The sequence below is a fragment of the Rhinolophus ferrumequinum genome, chromosome 14 (assembly GCF_004115265.2).
Source record: "Rhinolophus ferrumequinum isolate MPI-CBG mRhiFer1 chromosome 14, mRhiFer1_v1.p, whole genome shotgun sequence".
In the NCBI taxonomy this organism is placed as follows: Eukaryota; Metazoa; Chordata; class Mammalia; order Chiroptera; family Rhinolophidae; genus Rhinolophus; species Rhinolophus ferrumequinum.
The window spans coordinates 13,965,206-13,982,515 of record NC_046297.1 but is presented as its reverse complement, the minus strand read 5'-3'; the positions used below and the strand labels follow the sequence as shown (position 1 = coordinate 13,982,515).

The following is a 17,310-nucleotide window of genomic DNA, read 5'->3' as shown; positions in this document are numbered from 1 at the left end:
TTTTTTAGTTTATTACATAATGAAGAAAATTTTAGTTTAAAAAAAATAGAAAATACAAATAACCACTCAGAAAACAATAGAACCAACCCTGTGATGCTGTTAACATTTGGGTATATATCGTTCTAGATTTCTATGTGCTTAAATTAATACCTATGTATATTGAAAAATTAGAATAAAACAAAATAATTAAAATAATTTAAAAAATATCTTGTGTATCAATTATTCCTAAGTATATCCTCTTTCAAAATTTAGATCATACTATAATATTTTCTTTTAATTTTTAAAAATTTTGAACACTTTAATTTATCTTCTTATTAAATGTATTGGGGGGATCGCTTCTCGGCCTTTTGGCTAAGATCAAGTGTAGTATCTGTTCTTATCAGTTTAAATGTATTGGGGTGACATTGGTTAATAAAATTATATAGGTTTCAAGTGTACGACTCTATATCATCAATAGATGGCATGGTGTGTTCACCACCCAAAGTCAAATCTCCTTCTGTCACCATATATTTGACCCCCCTTACCCTCTTGTATCTCCGCACCTTTTCCCATTACCCTCTGGTAACCACTACTGTCTGTGTTTATGAGTTTTTGCCTGTTTGTTTATGAAGTTTTGCTTGTCTTATTCCTTTGTTGATTTCAGTTTTATATCCCACATATCAATGAAGTCATATAGTTCTCCACTTTTTCTGTCTGACTTATTTCGCTTAGCATGATACTCTCAAGATCCATTTATGTTGTCGCAAATGGCAGTATTTCATCTTTCTTATGGCTAATATTCCATTGTATGCATGTACCACATCTTCTTTATTCAGTTATCTGATAACTCTGTGTAGCAATTTTTCCTAAATGTGCTCTTTCAAAATTTAGATCATACTGCAACCTTCTATTTTTTTAATTTTTAAAAATGTATTTTTCAATTACTGTTGACATGTAATATTATATTAGTTTCAGGTATACAAAACAACATAATGACTAGACATTTACATACTTCACAAAGTGATAACCCCAACAAGCCTATTACTCATCTGGCATTGTGTATAGTTATAATATTATTGACTATATTCCCTATGCTGTACTTTACATCCCCATGACTATTCTTTTTTTCAATTACAGTTGACATTCAATATTATTTTATATTAGTTTCAGGTATACAGCGTGGTGGTTAGACATTTATATGATTTATGATGTGATCCCCCTGATACTATATACAGTTTTTACAATATTGTTGAGTATATTTCCCATACTGTACTTTAGGGTATTATGCTAAGTGAAATAAGTGAGACTGAGAAAGACAAATACCATATGATCTCACTTATATGTGGAATATAAAGTATGAAATAAATGAACAAACAAAACAGAAATAGACTCATAGATACAGAGAACAAACTGATGTAACCTCTCTTTAGTAAATATATAGTGAATGTCTTTCCATATCAATAAAGATACTTCCACATATTATCTTTAATGCTCAAACAGTATTCCATTATTTGAACATGTTGTTTAAAACAACCCCTTCTTGTAGTACATTTGGATTGGTTTAAATTTTTTCAAATGTTGTCATGAATATTTACAAGCGGGTGGGTATGTAGGTCTCTTTATATGTATCACTGGTGATAACAAGAGCATAAATCCCTACATGAAAACTGCTAGGTCACTTGAAGCCCTGCAGAAAGGACACCTCCAACAGCTGCCTCTGAGAACTGGCACTGCTGATTCCTGATCGGCTGTGAGAGGAAGCCGTTCTCATCTTTCTGTTTCATTACCTCCATGCCCAGCACAGTGTTAACAACATAATTAAGAACTCAATAAATACTCTTTGGCTGCATGAACTGAATTCACTTTAAAATAGCTATCATTTCCTAACACCCACTGCCTGTTCCTGTACCCGTCACCCAAAGATGAAATCAATTTTTTTAATTGAGTGCGCAAACACAGAGTTAAAGAGAACATAACTACTATAAGTGCTTTTTTTCACAAAATACGTTAGCTGAGAATGACTGACAATCTTACTCATATATAACCCAGTTACCATTTATTGAGGGCCTACTGTGTACTGTGCCAGGTACACTATTTATATGATCTTATCCTATTCTATGAGTTAGATGTTTTATCATCCCCAGCTAATGATTTTTTAAAAGGGACTCACATTTATGGAGTACTTACTATGTTTCTGCCACTGTTCCATGCATTTTGTATTCATTCATTCAACATTCAACACCTGTGTGCCAGGCTCTGTGCCAGGCAACAGAATAGCGAGCAAAACAGACAAAACCTCTGGCTTCATGGAGCTTACCATGGGAAAGGTGGCCATTTGTGAAGACAAACAAGGAAACTAAAGTAAGTGAGATCATAAAAGGCACCTAAATGGAAAAACAAAGCAGGCAATGGTGACATGAAGTTCTCATTAATCCTCACAGCAACTGTATGCAGGAGAGACAATTATTATCTTCTTTTCACAACTAAATAATTTGAGAGAAAGAGAAGGTTAAGTAACTTGCCCAAGTTTTATGGAGCTAAAGTAGATGAGCAATAGATGCACCAAGAGGGCCTGCAGGGGCTTTAGAAACCCCAACCCATGGAATCTCTATCAGCACCCCACCCCAAGCTTTGAAAAGAGTGATTGATGTTTTCTCCATCTTACATAAAGAGCCTTGGCGAGCAGCCGCAAAGCCCCAACACCTACCAATCCTGCACCACGTAAGCATATGATCACCCCAACCACTGCTCTGTGGAAATCCTGCAGCTGCCACAATTGATGAAGAACAGAGCTGGTGTGTGATTTGCAAATGACAAAAAGAGAGAGAGAAAATTGTCACTCATCCTAAAAACAACCCCAGGAGACCGTTATTATCCCAAAAGAGACACCGAGGCTTTACAGACAAGCAAACTCAGAGAAGTTACCTGTACAACATTGGCTACCTGTAGTCAATGCTACTTGTAGTCAATGTCGTACAGGTAACAATGACTAAGACAGGATTTCAACCCACATCACTCCAGATCCTAAATTTCAGGGAGGTGGCCCCAGTGTGGGCTATGGCTCCAGACTTCAAGATGCCTTGTCAGAGTCACATCTTTTGAGGGCAGGTGCATCAGATGGGCCAGAGCCCAGCTGTTTATCTCCAGTCAGGTCTTTTGAGAGAAAGTAATAGGTGTGTGTTAAAAGAAGGTCCTTATGAAATCATTTCTGAAGTAAAAAACAAAAGGACTCTTCGCACACACACACAAAAAATATAGCCTCAAAGCAGCAGTGTGAAAGGTTAGCTGAAAGGAGAGGTGGTCTTGAGTCTTAAGTACTTTTCCACTCCCTGAACAATTGATTGGGCTCCCCCCACCCTGCTTGTACCTTGTGATTAATAGTGCTTCAAGAGCTGTTCAGTCTCCAGGCCATTTTGCATTAGGAAGCTTTGATTGGAAAAATGAGACAAGTAGTTTCAGTGCTGTCATCAATAGGAAATTAGGGGATAAAAAGAAATCTATTTAAATGGTTTTTAAATATTCACACAAAGAGCCGAAGGGTCTCAGTCATGTTTCTCTCCTCTGTCCCCCTTGCCCAAAACACCTGTTGCATCAGAATAATGAACACAAACTGTGTCACTGTCAGCAGATGCTGAAGAGTCACAGGGAGTATGGCCCACCCTGGCCTGAGCTCTTGTCCCTCAAGAACTTGAGTCTTTAGGAACGTGGTTCAATAAAGGGTCTTTGACATGGCTTCACTTCTCTCGCGCAGGGTGCAAGACAAGATAGCTGGAAGCTACAGGCACAGGGAAATGACAATCTGATTTAAAAGAAACCTTTGAAATTAGTTCTATGCAATCGACTGTTTTCCTTTCTTTTTAGCACCCAAGAAGGTCAGAACCAAATCTGAGGCTCAGACACAGCACTGGAGGCCCCCATAGCCTGCAGATTTGTGGTCTTGTGTTCCATGGAGAGGCAGGACAGGACAGTGGTTAAGGGCATGAGTTCTAATGTCACACTTGGCAAATACTGGCTCTCCTGCTGAGTATCCATGCGACTTGGGGCATCATCTTTCATCTCTCTGAGCCTCAGTTCCCCACACCTCAAAATGAAGATAATAAGCGCACCTACCTCAAAGGACTCTTTTAAGGATTAAATGGAATAATCTACATAAATTCCTTTGCAAGCAGCAAGAAGTCAGTAAAAATCAGCTGTAATAATTGAAGGAAAGAAGGAGCCTTTAAAAGGGGGTATAAATTGGTATAGCCCCTTTGGATACACTTTGTCACATGCATCAAAATTTAAACTGTGGATTCCCTTTGACGTAGCGATTCTGCTTCTAGGACACTTATTAGTGTAGAGATGCAAGGATGTTTGCAGATACGCTTTGTAATTTGAAAAACAGCAAAGTAAACATGCATCCGTAGGGAAATGATTAAATGAATTATATTTCATCTATACTAATGTATACAGTAAGTAAAAAAAAAGATATATGTGTTTCAATAACGTTCCACAATATATTATTCTGTGCAAAAAAGTAGGATGCAAGGCAGTATATATGGTATGAACTCATTTATATAAAATATACAGATATATGTTTATGCTTTTCACTTAAAAGACGGGAATAATCCCCACCAAATGCTAGCAGTCATTAGCTAGAAGATTGGGACGAGCTGGGGTTTGAGGACAGCAGCCTCTCACTCTCCATTAGTTGAATTTTGACAAGCAAATGATATTTTATAGTTTTAAAAAGATTACTAGGCCTCATACTTTTGAGCTTAGCCACTCTTAGAAAGAGAAAAATTAAGCAAATCAAGCACAGACACACTAGCAAATGGAGCTTTAAGCATGTAATTATGTGATTCATTTCAGCCATTTCAATCGAATAAAATTCAATGTAATAAATGAGAGAATGATGAAAATTTTACCATGGGATGTGCAGTCACATTTTACCTCAAACTGTTTAACTTCATAAATGTATACTTTGTTTTCAATTTTACCAATGCAACCTTAGTTTTATTTTCTGATCCATGAGTTCCCTTCACAATCCTGCATACCTGCCTGATACGTCCACCTGATTGTGCCAATGTACTTAAAACTAACATATCTAAAACCAAATGTATCATCTTCCCCAAATATCCTATTTTTTCTAAGGATAGTCCCTGTCTCCCACCACCCAGGCTTGAAACTCTAACACTTGTTGAGTAGTCCTCCATCTTGTTCCCTCAGCAAATTGATGGTTAAGCACTTCTTGTTCTTCACCTGCAGTGTCTCTGACGTCACTTCCTTTTTTGCCCTTCCCAAGGTCAGTCCCTAAAAGCAGGCCTCCCATCTCAATGTCACCTTATATCTTTATTACAATATCTATAATATTGTGTATATCTCCCCACAGCACTCCTGCCCAACTGCAACCCCAAACAGACCCTGAAGGATTCATGTTCTAGTCATCCCAGCACCCAGCATCCTGCCTAGGACGCAATGGGTGCTAGATAATACTTTTTTCAGTGAACAAACAGATGGAAAGAAATAATTGGTCTTTATTTCTAGCAGATTCTTCCTTTTCTCATCTCTTCACCCTCCGCCCCCCACCATCCATTTTCTTCAATAATTCTCCCTAGTTGATAATTCAGTGTATCATCATCATTGGTAATTTGCCACTTCTCAGAAGAGAGCACAATCCTTTCAAATTCAGTCACAAATGGAATTTAATGGGCGTTATTTGATATATTCAGTGCTTTTCAAAGAAAATTTGAAAAATTCAAAGCTATAGAAACTGAAAAACTCCAGTAGGCCTTAAACTTCCATTGGGACTCTTACAAAACAGTAGAAATGAACATTTATGAATCATTAGAGGGTTAAAGATCAAGCCCTTAATTATCAATGATTAAATATTATTTTATGAGTGGAATGCATACACATTAAGAATGGAATCACGTAATTTACAAATCTCTTCTAAATAGCTCTCTGACTATGATGTTCAGCTCATTAGAAGTTGTTAATATTCTATTACTCAGAGGTCATTAGCACATTCTGCTCGCAATATAGTTCACATAATATCAAGTGACAAGGGGAGAACACGAAGCATCCCAATTATGATTGTTTTTTAAAAAGGGCTGTCGTGACCTTCTTCCCAGAGTGTGAACTATATCTTACAAAGTCTGAAAATGCTACAACCCTTCTCCATTAAATGTGCTACCATCAGGGGAGGAGAATATTACCTAAATAGAATAATAACTAGCATTTATTATATATGCTCACTATGTGCCAGGCACAGTTCTAAGGGCTTTACAATAATTCACTAAATCCTCACAAAAACTTTATGAGATAGGTACTGTTATTATCCGATCTTACAGAAAAAGAGACTGAGTCCCACTGAAGTTTTAAGTAAGATGTCTGAGGTTACGTAACTTCTAAAAATGAAGCCTGGTGTGGCAGACATGGAGAGGTGCCCTCCAGAACCCCCTTCAAGGAAGGACTTGCCCCAGATGCTGGGAGTGCTGTCAGCTCCTTCCCAGTTTTCCTCAGCTACACAGAGCACCTTGCCCAAGAACACACCCTTCCCAAGGCACCCAAACCTAGGGACTGATTGTCATTGAGGTTTCAGGCCTGGCCTTTGGGGAGCTCTCGGGGACAAATGTAATGGTTTGTGCACATTCGGGGCTCGCCATGGGGTGGGCTGAGGTTTTGCTGGACCTGCTTTGCAGTTCCGCTCTTCCCTCTACTCAAGCCTGCTTCCCCCCCTCCTGTCCACAGGGCTGGATTCCTATAATACCCTATGTGCCCAACTCCATCCGAAGACCACAGCCCACGACACCAGGATTGGAACCACAGCATTGCCGGCCCAGTCCGCAGTCTGAACTCTCTCTCTACTGGCTTCCCAGGCAGAACGACACGCAAAAGGAAATCTGCAAATCATTCAACAGTCTCATCTTAGCTATTTACTTCTATCTCTGCTTATGCCAAGCATTTGTTAGAACTGGTAAACACAAGCAACATTGTGCCGTGTTTGGTCTAAATTCTGGAAGGAGGAAAAAAAAAAACCTGAGATCTTGGCTAATATCTGCCCAATATCAGGCCCCAAAACACAGTATTCTGCATTTTGAATACCCTGAGATATACGTATTTGCTATTCTTCATTCTATAACCAAGCCACCGACTCATATGATTCTCTCTCCTCTGCTCATCTTATACTACTCACTGCTTAAAGTGTGGGCTAAATGTAGGCTGACGAATTTTAAGGCTTCCATTCACTTTAAATGGCTGATTACACACTCAACGTCCTTCCTCAAGCACCTTTAAACTTTTCTGTGGGAAAATGCTTGTTCACAAAGGAAACAGGGTCTCTCTCTCTCTCTCTTTCTCTCTCTCTCCCCCCTCCCTCTCTCCGTCCCTCCTTCCTTCTTTCTCTTTCTTCCCTGCAATATATTAACAGCACAACTTAGAAATGAAAGCTAAAACAACAAGTGGAGACCCAGAAGTTTCCAGGGTTTTCCCAGTGTCACAGACTCCTAGTTGGAGCACCAACATGCCTCCTAAATTCTCACGGAGCTGTCATCTGGGCCCTGATTCATGTTTAAGATGCAGCACGTTAGTGACAGCCTCAGTAATACTTACCCTTTGTTACATATGGATTCTTTGGATTCCACATTTCCAATATTTATAGTAACAGTTCGAATAGGGAAATAACTGCTGGTAGTGCTTGTACATATTCCTGATGGCTCACCAGAAGAGTTTAAACAAGGGACATCTTATTTCTGTCTCATCGCTGAAAGGAGCCCACAGCTGGCTTTATTCACTGTCAGGGAAGAATGAGTCCATGTCCACAGAAGTTCTTTGATAAGAAACAGGCCAATACTTCATGTCTTGATCTCAAGGGTCAAGATTTAAATATTAGCACTACAGACAATGCACCGAGATATAGAACATGGATAACACATGGGTTCTCATTTTGTTAGAATTTTATCATTGATTTTAGGAAATGTTCTAGCAAACATGTAGGCATGATTCTGTATATTCTTCAAGTTCAACTTGAAGAGTATACAGAATCATGCCTACACTGAGATGGTCATAGTCATGCCAAAACCATGAAGTTAAGACAAATCAACAAAAAAGGTGAAAATAATCATCTCTTTAAGTGTAGATGACACAAGGACCATTTTCTTTTTCTTCCAAACTCATCATGCATTTTGGGCTTTCTCTTCCTTGCTTTGGCTCTTCCTGTTATTACCATGGGGATGTTAAAGAACAAAATTCAACTGACTAAATTTTAAATATCTTAATGGCATTATTCAGTGATTCATGAATTAGACAGCATCCAATTAGCAGATATAAAGTAGCTCCAAAGAGCTGTACAAGGCAAGAGATTTTATAGGCAGAAGGGAGCAGAAATAAGGAAGTTATACTGAGGATTTGCTGATTGGTTATTACAAGATTACTTTCCTTACATGGAGCAAAAGGAAGTCTTAGAGCCAAGTCAGGTAACTTGAGCCGAGCAGGCAAGTACTGCATGGTTGATATAGGCCTTCCTTTTCTGGGAGAGCTGAGCATAGAAACTTAACAAAGTTTTGGTTTGCTGAAATGGGTCTTAGCAGGAATGACTCCATCTTGGACCCAATCTGGTTACTTTAACAAGTCGTTGAATGAAGCCCAAGTTGTGGGAGCAAATGTAAACAGAACAAGTAGAAAGTGCCCCACCCTACCTGGCGTTTCCCCTAGGTGATTCCCCGAGGACTTAATCTTACCTGTCTTCTCTCTCCCAGACACTTCCATTCCCTAGCAGGCTGGATTTTCTTAGTATTTCATTAACACCCCACAGATTCACTACTGAAAGGAAACGTCTTCGACCCACACTGGATGATGAACCCTCCTAGTCAGGTGTCCAGGATCTCCGCTGACCTCGGCTAACCCTCTAGAGTTCAAGTACCCAAAGCTAGAGCATGCTCCCCCGTGTCTGCATTCTGAAAACTACAACAATGATACCCTCAGACCTTTCTGGAAAGAAGGAATCTCCTCAGCTCTGGAAACGGCACCCTGAGGAAATCAGGCCAGAGCTCCCCGCTTGATTGCAGAGTCACCTAATAGCCGGGGAGAGTTTAAGCCTCAGTCCTTCCATGCCAGTGCTGGTGTTTTCTTCTATCACACTTGATTTTGGTTGTATCAGGAAGGCAATTTTATCCATTCATGCCCACACACGTTCACTAAACTGAAGTCCAGAATTAATTATGATTGATTGATTCAACAAAAGGGAATGACTCTGGCTCTGTTATACATGTAATGAGTAGAGAAAGTGCACTGAAGTAAAAAGTATGGCCAACATGTATAGTGTTGATACTATCAGTAGAAAGATACGGATTTGGATGGGCCAAGTTGTTTTGCATGGGAATTTTATTAATAAAATTTTAAATGTTTTAGTCTCTTTTATTAAATCTTTCTAAAACATATTTTATGTCTCATAACTTACACATAGTAAACCCTTCCTTATTGGCCCTGAGTGCTCACTCTTTCAGCCAAGAATTTCCACCTTCATTCCAGCACTTTGCTAATGGTATATGGCTGCCAGAATTTAGATCTTAAGTGATGAGCCAAATATAATAACAGATGAAAGTTAATAAATATAACTACAAATTCCTATACTCATATCCAAAAAATAAACCATACAAGTATAATTGGGAAGCCATATCCTGATAAGAGCACATGTTTTAAGAACCAACGATTTGCTTGATTGTCAATATCATGATGTTCTTGCCAGAGAACTAATGAGATTTTGACTACATTATCAGGAGCAAAGTCTCCAAAATAAGGGAGTTTTTACTCTGCTCCATGCACATGGGATCATCCCTAAAGTCAGGTATTTGGCTCCAGATAAGGTCCTTTAAAAGGCTCGTTAATAAATTAGAACCAATCTATTGTGGGGATTTAAAATATGGAGTTCAGAGTTCAAAAGATAGGAACTGGAATATCAGCTCCATCAACTTACTCATGTTGGTTTACCACTCTGGGCTTTAGTTTCCTTATCTGCTAAATGCTGCTATGAATACTGCCTACGTCATGAGATTGTTGTGAGAATTAAATGAGAAAACAGCTAGCAATATTTACTGTACTTTAAAGGTAAAATGTTAAATACAATGCCTAGCAAAGATAAGATTCTCAAAAAATGGTTTATTTTTAAGTATAATGAAGTACATGGGGCAATAAATTTTCTTTGAATCCATTTCATATAAAAATTATTAACAGAACTGGGAAGATTTAGCTGGGGAAAGAGTCATCTTGAAAAGAACATGGGGTTGCTATGTTCAAATATTTGAAGGTTGTCACACAGATGAAAGAACTAGGACCAGTAAGTCCAAGTTACAGGGAGACAAATGGTTTTGAACTCAACACAGGAACAACTGTCCAATGAGCAGTTGAAAAGTTAAGCTGCTGCCACAGGAAGTGGTGAGTTTCATGGCAGTGAAAAGTTCCAGAACTACCTTGAGAGCCTACGAATCTATGAAAATCCCCTAATGCCCCTCGATTGTGTGGAGTCTCTCTTTGAACATCTCATCAACTTACGAATCACTTCAAGGTTGTAAAAGTCTAAAGACCAAAATCCTGTATTTCCAAGTCCCAGGAACATCTCAGCTTTGAAGCCTTGCCCTATGTTCCCTGTGCCAATTGCCCTTCTCTCCTCTCACAAAACTGAAATCACCACAAGATGCTTCTCAGTGAGGGGGAGACTGAGAGGAAGCCATAAGCACAAAGCAAGGTGGTCACATCCGTCAGTGTCTCGCCCAAACAAAGTCCAACTTCCTTCCAGATGAACTTCATCCCATTCTGCACAAACTTTTAACCTCTGACCCAGTGGCACTTAAATAATCCATTAAAAGTCTATCAGTTTTTGTTGTTGTCAGTATATTATACTTTCCTTTAGTGATGCAAGGATCAGCGAATGGAAGTTTTATGGTATCAACTTTTAGTTTAACAAAAGAAAGAATTTTTTAACCATTATTGCTGTCCAATAATTAGGTGGACTATCTCGAAGGATAGTGATGGCCCTGTAAAAAAGTTAGGCCCTGTAAAAGTGTTAGAACTGAGGCTAGGTAAGCATGGGAGGCGAGGGCAAAGTAGATTACCTTTAAAGTCCCTGCCAAACGTAAGTGCGAGGTTGTCTAAGTACGAGGTTGAACAATTAAGTTTGCAAACTCATTCTAGAAAAAGCACTATATACCCCATTGCTGAATATCGCTACAGTCACCTTCGAAATACTCCCCTTGGGAAGCTGTGCACCGATGCCAGTGCCTAGTCCACCTTTCAAAGCAATTTTGGAACTCTTTTCCTGGAATGGCCATCAGAGCTGTTGTCAGATTACCCTTGATGTCCTGAATGTCGTCGACATGTCTTCCTTTCAATATTTCCTTTATCTTTGGATAAAGAAAGAAGTTACTGGGGGCCAGATCAGGTGAGTAGGGAGGGTGTTCCAATACAGTTAGTTGTTTACTGACTAAAAACTCCCCACAGACAGTGCCGTGTGAGCTGGTGCATTGTCATGATGCAAGAGCTGTGAATTGTTGGCGAAAAGTTCAAGTCGTCTAACTTCTTCATGCAGCCTTTTCAGCACTTCCAAATAGTAAACTTGATTAACTGTTTCTCCAGTTGGTACAAATTCATAATGAATAATCCCTCTGATATCAAAAAAGGTTAGCAACATCGCTGCAACAAGCTTGCAAACTTAATTGTCCAACCTCATATATAATGTTCAGTAACTTCAAATGGAATCAAGGAAGAAAACTCATCTGGGTGTGTAAGTAAACGAATCCAGGCTGAAATGATACACACCTGTACTTGCTATAAGCACCTTAATTTTAAAAATAAAACAAGAACTACCATTTAAAGTAGCTTTGCTGCTATTTCTTCACCAAAGTTTAGTGTGTCTTAGTGATAAATGCATGCAGTACATTACAAAGAAACAAGGAGTTTTCTGAGAATGTACACATAAATGACAAAAAAACTGTCTGTAAAACTTAAAGTGCAATCCCAGGGCCGCAATTATATAACATCCTCCGAAAATGTGTAACCAGGCCTTGACCTTGGCTCCCGATTCCACTTTCAGATAAAAAAGAGAAAATCACCCAATAGGGTATGAAATTCAATGCATAGAACAAAAGTGAACACAAAATTATAGGTAGAAAAGAAGCTACCACCAGACCATCCCAAAGCTGTTCCTATAGTTAAAACTCTGTCTTTCTGACTCTTGCAAGGAGCAACGGTGTCCCATTGCGCAATTTCATTCCTTTAATGTCTCCGGCACTTCTGTGAAGAGGCATGTGGAGGCTTTTGACACCCTTCCTTCATTCTGCTAAGAGTAATACACCTCCTCTGGAGGTGTTCCTTCTCTTTCTTAACAAAGAGCATGAAAGTCTCAACCCCTGGCATTTCCTCTTCAAAAACAGGGAACTTGTGCATGGGCTGAAAAACGTCATTAAACACACTTCCTTTAGTCATGCAGTAATTTAGTTGCCATGGTAATCTTTGGTAACTTGAAAGGTAGTTTGAAGTGGTCATTTCTAATGCCTGTTTTTTTTAAATTCTAGAACTTTTAAAAGTCCTAGAGGATAAAGAAATTGAAAATGCTTTTCTGTTCAATTTCTAACCATGGAAGTATTAAATGGAGCACAGCTATTCGCAATATGACATCCATTACACCTCTGACAATGATCGCTTCATCATTTCCCACCTCAAGACAATCTTGTAGACTGCCCATTTCTTCCCAACTGAATGAAAGCATTAAGTCGGGTCTCCGTGGCAGTGAAGAGAATTAATTCATGAAATAAGTACTTTCCCATAATAGTCCCCAAAGCTCACAATTGAGCACTGTCATTTTGGCTTTCCATCAATAACAGGGTGACAAAGTACATTTTGAAGCAGTTTATCAAAGAAACATCAGATCACTTGGGACTTGAACACATCTAGGCTGCTACGCAAGGAAACCCCACCGGACAGTGGCCCTGATGAGTCACAGCTCTAACGCACTCTGTTCATCAACCATGTCAGGGTTCAAAAGGTTTCCAGAGACACTGTGTGGAAGCTAGTTTTTGGCTAATAGCTACATTCGATTTTCATTTTTATCATCCTATCATTAGCCAAGGATAATACACGAGCACTTTTCAAGTATGAGTTCATGGACTGAAGATGTTCTAAAGACTGCATCCAAAGAAAGACACGATTATTTGTGTTATCTGACTCTGACTGTATCCTGGATTTTCAGGAAGAACTTCATTAAGTAAAGTTAACAGTATCACTGAAGTTGAATAAGCAGTCACACACTATTTGTTCCCTTATTTTCTGCGGGGCTCTCTTGGTCACGTCAGAATAGGATAGCACTCAGGACCTGAAGCAATGCGGACTGTGTGGTAACAGGAGCCGTGACCTGGAAGAAAAGAGCCTGCTCTCATCTGAAGCCAACCTATTTCATACCTCTGAGTCTGCTGTCTCATCTGTAATCCATGAGGACTGAGCCAAAGCGGAGGGCATGTGGCCCCAGTCAATGTAGCTGGAACAAGAGAGAAGTAAACATATAAAGAAAGACGAAGTTTGGCCAGGTAGGCAGGGGCCAGGCCACCCCTTGGAGGTTATTTACCCTAAGAGCAGTAGTATATAATTCACTGAAGGATTTAAGCAAGGGACTGATGTGATCAGAGATGCGTTTTGGAAAGCTCATTGTGGAGTCTGGATTGGAGATCAAAGCAGAGGCATGGAAACCAGTCAATAAACTAGTTCAGTAGCCCAGGTGAGTGATGGTAAGTGCTCAGACTAGAGTGATGGCAATAAAGATGGAAATAGGGGGTGGATTTAAGAGATACTTAGGAGGTAAAATCAATAGGATTTGTGGTGGAGGGTAGGGAGAAGCACCACAAGAATGGCTCAGAAATTGATGGCTTATGCAACCCGTTGGTTGGTGATGCCATTGGCTGGAATAGAAAACACTGGAAGAGAATTAATTTAGGAGAAACTGTTCAATTTTTACAAGTTCAGTTTTGGACAAATTGAGTTAGAGGTACTTTAAAATATCCCAATGGAGGTATCAAAGCAGTATTTGGGTCCAGAGCTTAAGGAAGGGATCTCTGCTAGAGATATAAACTTGAAAGTCATCCGCATATGGAAGTCAATTGAAGCCATGGTATGGAGCAAGTACAGTTAGGAAAGAAGAGGCCCGAGAGCCAAGCTCCCAGGATCTCTAATCATTTAACCTCAGAGGATAGGAGTAAGAGTTGTGAAAGAGACTGGGAAGGGAGAACCCACATAACTGAGAGGAAAACCAGGATGGAGCATTACCGAAAACAAAGGGAAAAGTCTTTTCTTGGAGGGAGAGTTCAATACTATATTTAGTGGCTGAAGATAACTGATGATCGTAGTGAAACTGACAAACTCAGAAGCGAGATTAGAATGAGGGGTTTAAGTCTTTAAAACCTGATTTACACATACCAATGTATCCCAAAAGAATGTTAGATAAAGGGGGGAGTCACAAAAAGAAAACTTGAATGAATCATGTTTAAAAAGAAAAAATATATATATATTGGATTTTGAGCAGGGTTCTGTTAAAGACCCAGACTACTTTGTAAATAAAGCTACAGTGCATTTCTGCACCCCCAGGCACAGTGCCCCCAGTGGAGAATTTATATTCCGTTCAGGTAGAGGATAAGACTTCATGATTCAAATCCAAACAAGCCCTAGAGCCTTATTATATTAAGTTCTCTGGGTCGGTAAGGAAACCACTAACTACACGAAACTGCCTTACTGCAAGGGCTTTGGCACTCAGTCCCCATGACAGACATTTGTACAGCACACTCTATGTCTGAGGGGCTGTGCTGGGTCCTGGAAAGCAAAGAAAAGGTCTGCAAGTCATTTTAAATCTGTGTAGGGACAACCCTGGAGACCTTTCCTAGGTGTAACTGTTCGATTACTCCCTTCCAGTTCTCAATAAGGGCCAAATGGGAGATGACTGTTTTTTTGGAGGCACTGAATTTTGGCTCAATAAGCTCCTTGAATAGAATGAAGTGATCCTGGAGATAACACCATCTTCCTTTCCCACATCTTCTTTGGCAACTGTGCTCATTCATTCATTCATCACTCTTCAGTCATTCAACTACCGTGTTTCCCTGAAAATAAGACCTAGCCGGACAATCAGCTCTAATGCGTCTTTTGGAGCAGAAATTAATATAAGACCCAGTATTATATTATATTATATTATATTATATTATATTATATTATATTATATTATATTTTATATTATATTACATAAGACCGGGTCTTATATTATAGTAAAATAAGACCCAGTCTTATATTAATTTTTGCTCCAAAAGACGCATTACAGCTGATTGTCCGTCTGGGTCTTATTTTCGGGGAAACACGGTATGTACCAGGCTATGTGAGCTCTGGCAGCTTGCTTCCTCTTTTGTCCTCATCTGCCAAAAGTAGAGTAATAACACCTATCTCACGGTGCGGTCAGGATGACCAAACGAGCTCCCTTACTGAAAACTGAGAACGTTTTGGAACTCATGGAGCGTTCTGCATACCCTAGATTCCCGCACTCCCCACTCCGGGGCGTCGGTGATATTGCAGGCTCTGGACCTGCCAGCTGCTCCTCTGTAATTGGGCCCTGGTGTGGTAGACTCCATTCTGCCCTTAGGATGCAATGAATAAGTCGCCCCCTTCTTCAAATACATGAGACCATCACATCGTCCTCAGACGACGGCCCTGCATGAAGGGCCTCCTTGGTCCTCACTTTTGTTTAGTAATACCCCCTCTGAGCTACTCCTTTTTTCCAGTCATGTCACTTTCCCTCACCACTAGCTTCAACTTTCATCAGATTGTTCCCTTTCATCCTCCTCTACAATTTTCCACTTAACAACACTAGCGTTGACCTCTTCTAAGAAAAGTGAAGGTAGGCAGGTGAGAGGAGGCGGGGGAGTCCCATGAAAGTTCCTGGAGCATGTGTGCCATTAGGGCGGCTGCTGCTCGAACAAACCTCATTAGTTTTCTAGCTGCCTCTGTGTGTTTACCTTTTATTGACAGTGATTATGCAAATGTGATATTTGTTTTAATGAGCATGTCGGATGTGTTTTGCTGTAACGTAACATGATTGACTATGGTATTAAAGTAACAACTTGATAACAACTGCATAAGAATATGTTGAGCTGTAAAAACAGAGGTCTGGCAAACTTCTCTTCTAACAGTGGCACAATCTCTGTTGGACAATAAGAGCCTAAATTTTCTGTACAGCTATTCCTATTCTGTGATAAAAATTCAGACATGCAGTACCCGTTGTGACCATTTCTGTCAAACTCCATTGGAGGCACTCCATTGGAGGCCCAGCCACCAGTTCACTAATCTTAGGGAGTCAGTCTTCAGACCTCACACGGACTTTTTGAGGAGACTACCGGGTTGGGGGAAGGGCATACTTTATTCTGGAGATGCAGAATGGCAGAGTGGTTTTAAAGTCAGACCACAGCTGAGGTTGAATTCTGGTTTCTGCCCTTTCTTGCCACATCAGCTTAGCAAAGTTACTCTCTGTGGATCTTGGTTTTCTTATCTGTAGAGATACAAGATAATGCCTACTTCATGGGGTGTTGTAAAAATTTAATGAAGTGCTAGCTGCAAAGCACTTAGCCTAGTACACGAGCCTGCAATAAATTGTTTATATTAGTGACTAGGACGGCTGAGGCATTAGCTTTCTGCTCACTATCTTAGATGCTGGGGAAAATACTTGACACTAGATTTGTCCTCCCATATTTTCCTCCTTCCTCTAGCCTTAATTCTCCCTATCCTGACTGCCTCTTCTCCATCTGTTTTGTAAAATGTAAAACCCTCTTCTAAGGGACACAGGGTAAGTGAGCAAAATGATGGGAACTGCTGATTTCTCCTCTCAAAGGGCCTGCTAGGCGTCTGGCAGGATCAGAAGAGGAGTTCATTGACAAGGAGGCTCTCCCACATCAGCGCCTGTCTTTCATTACACGTGGTTGGGCAGGGAGAAAAGGGGGCCTGCTGGAGGAAGAGTCCCCATCATTCTCGGGACACAAACAGGGCAGCAGCAAGGAAATCAACACATCAAAATTGAGTCAGACATCAAGACAATTTTTGACCAAAATCCATTGTCAATGATTTGATTTCACCATATTACCTGCAATTACTGCCCTGGCCCTTACTGTGAACGCACACTTGTACCTATTTCACCCAAATCTCATAAATAAGGTTGGTAGTGAAGGGCCAAACATCATGGGCCACGACTTGGTCATTTTATGTTCATACTCCTGACTCTAGAAAAGTATACAATGGGAAATAAATAACAACAAAATTGATGAAATATCTGCGTTATTA

The 17,310-nt window shown here is 39.9% G+C and overlaps 1 pseudogene; it reads left to right on the top strand.

Moving 5' to 3' along the window:
- Window positions 1–331: 331 nt before the first annotated feature.
- Window positions 332–446, top strand: LOC117034208 (uncharacterized; annotated as a pseudogene).
- Window positions 447–17,310: the final 16,864 nt, after the last annotated feature.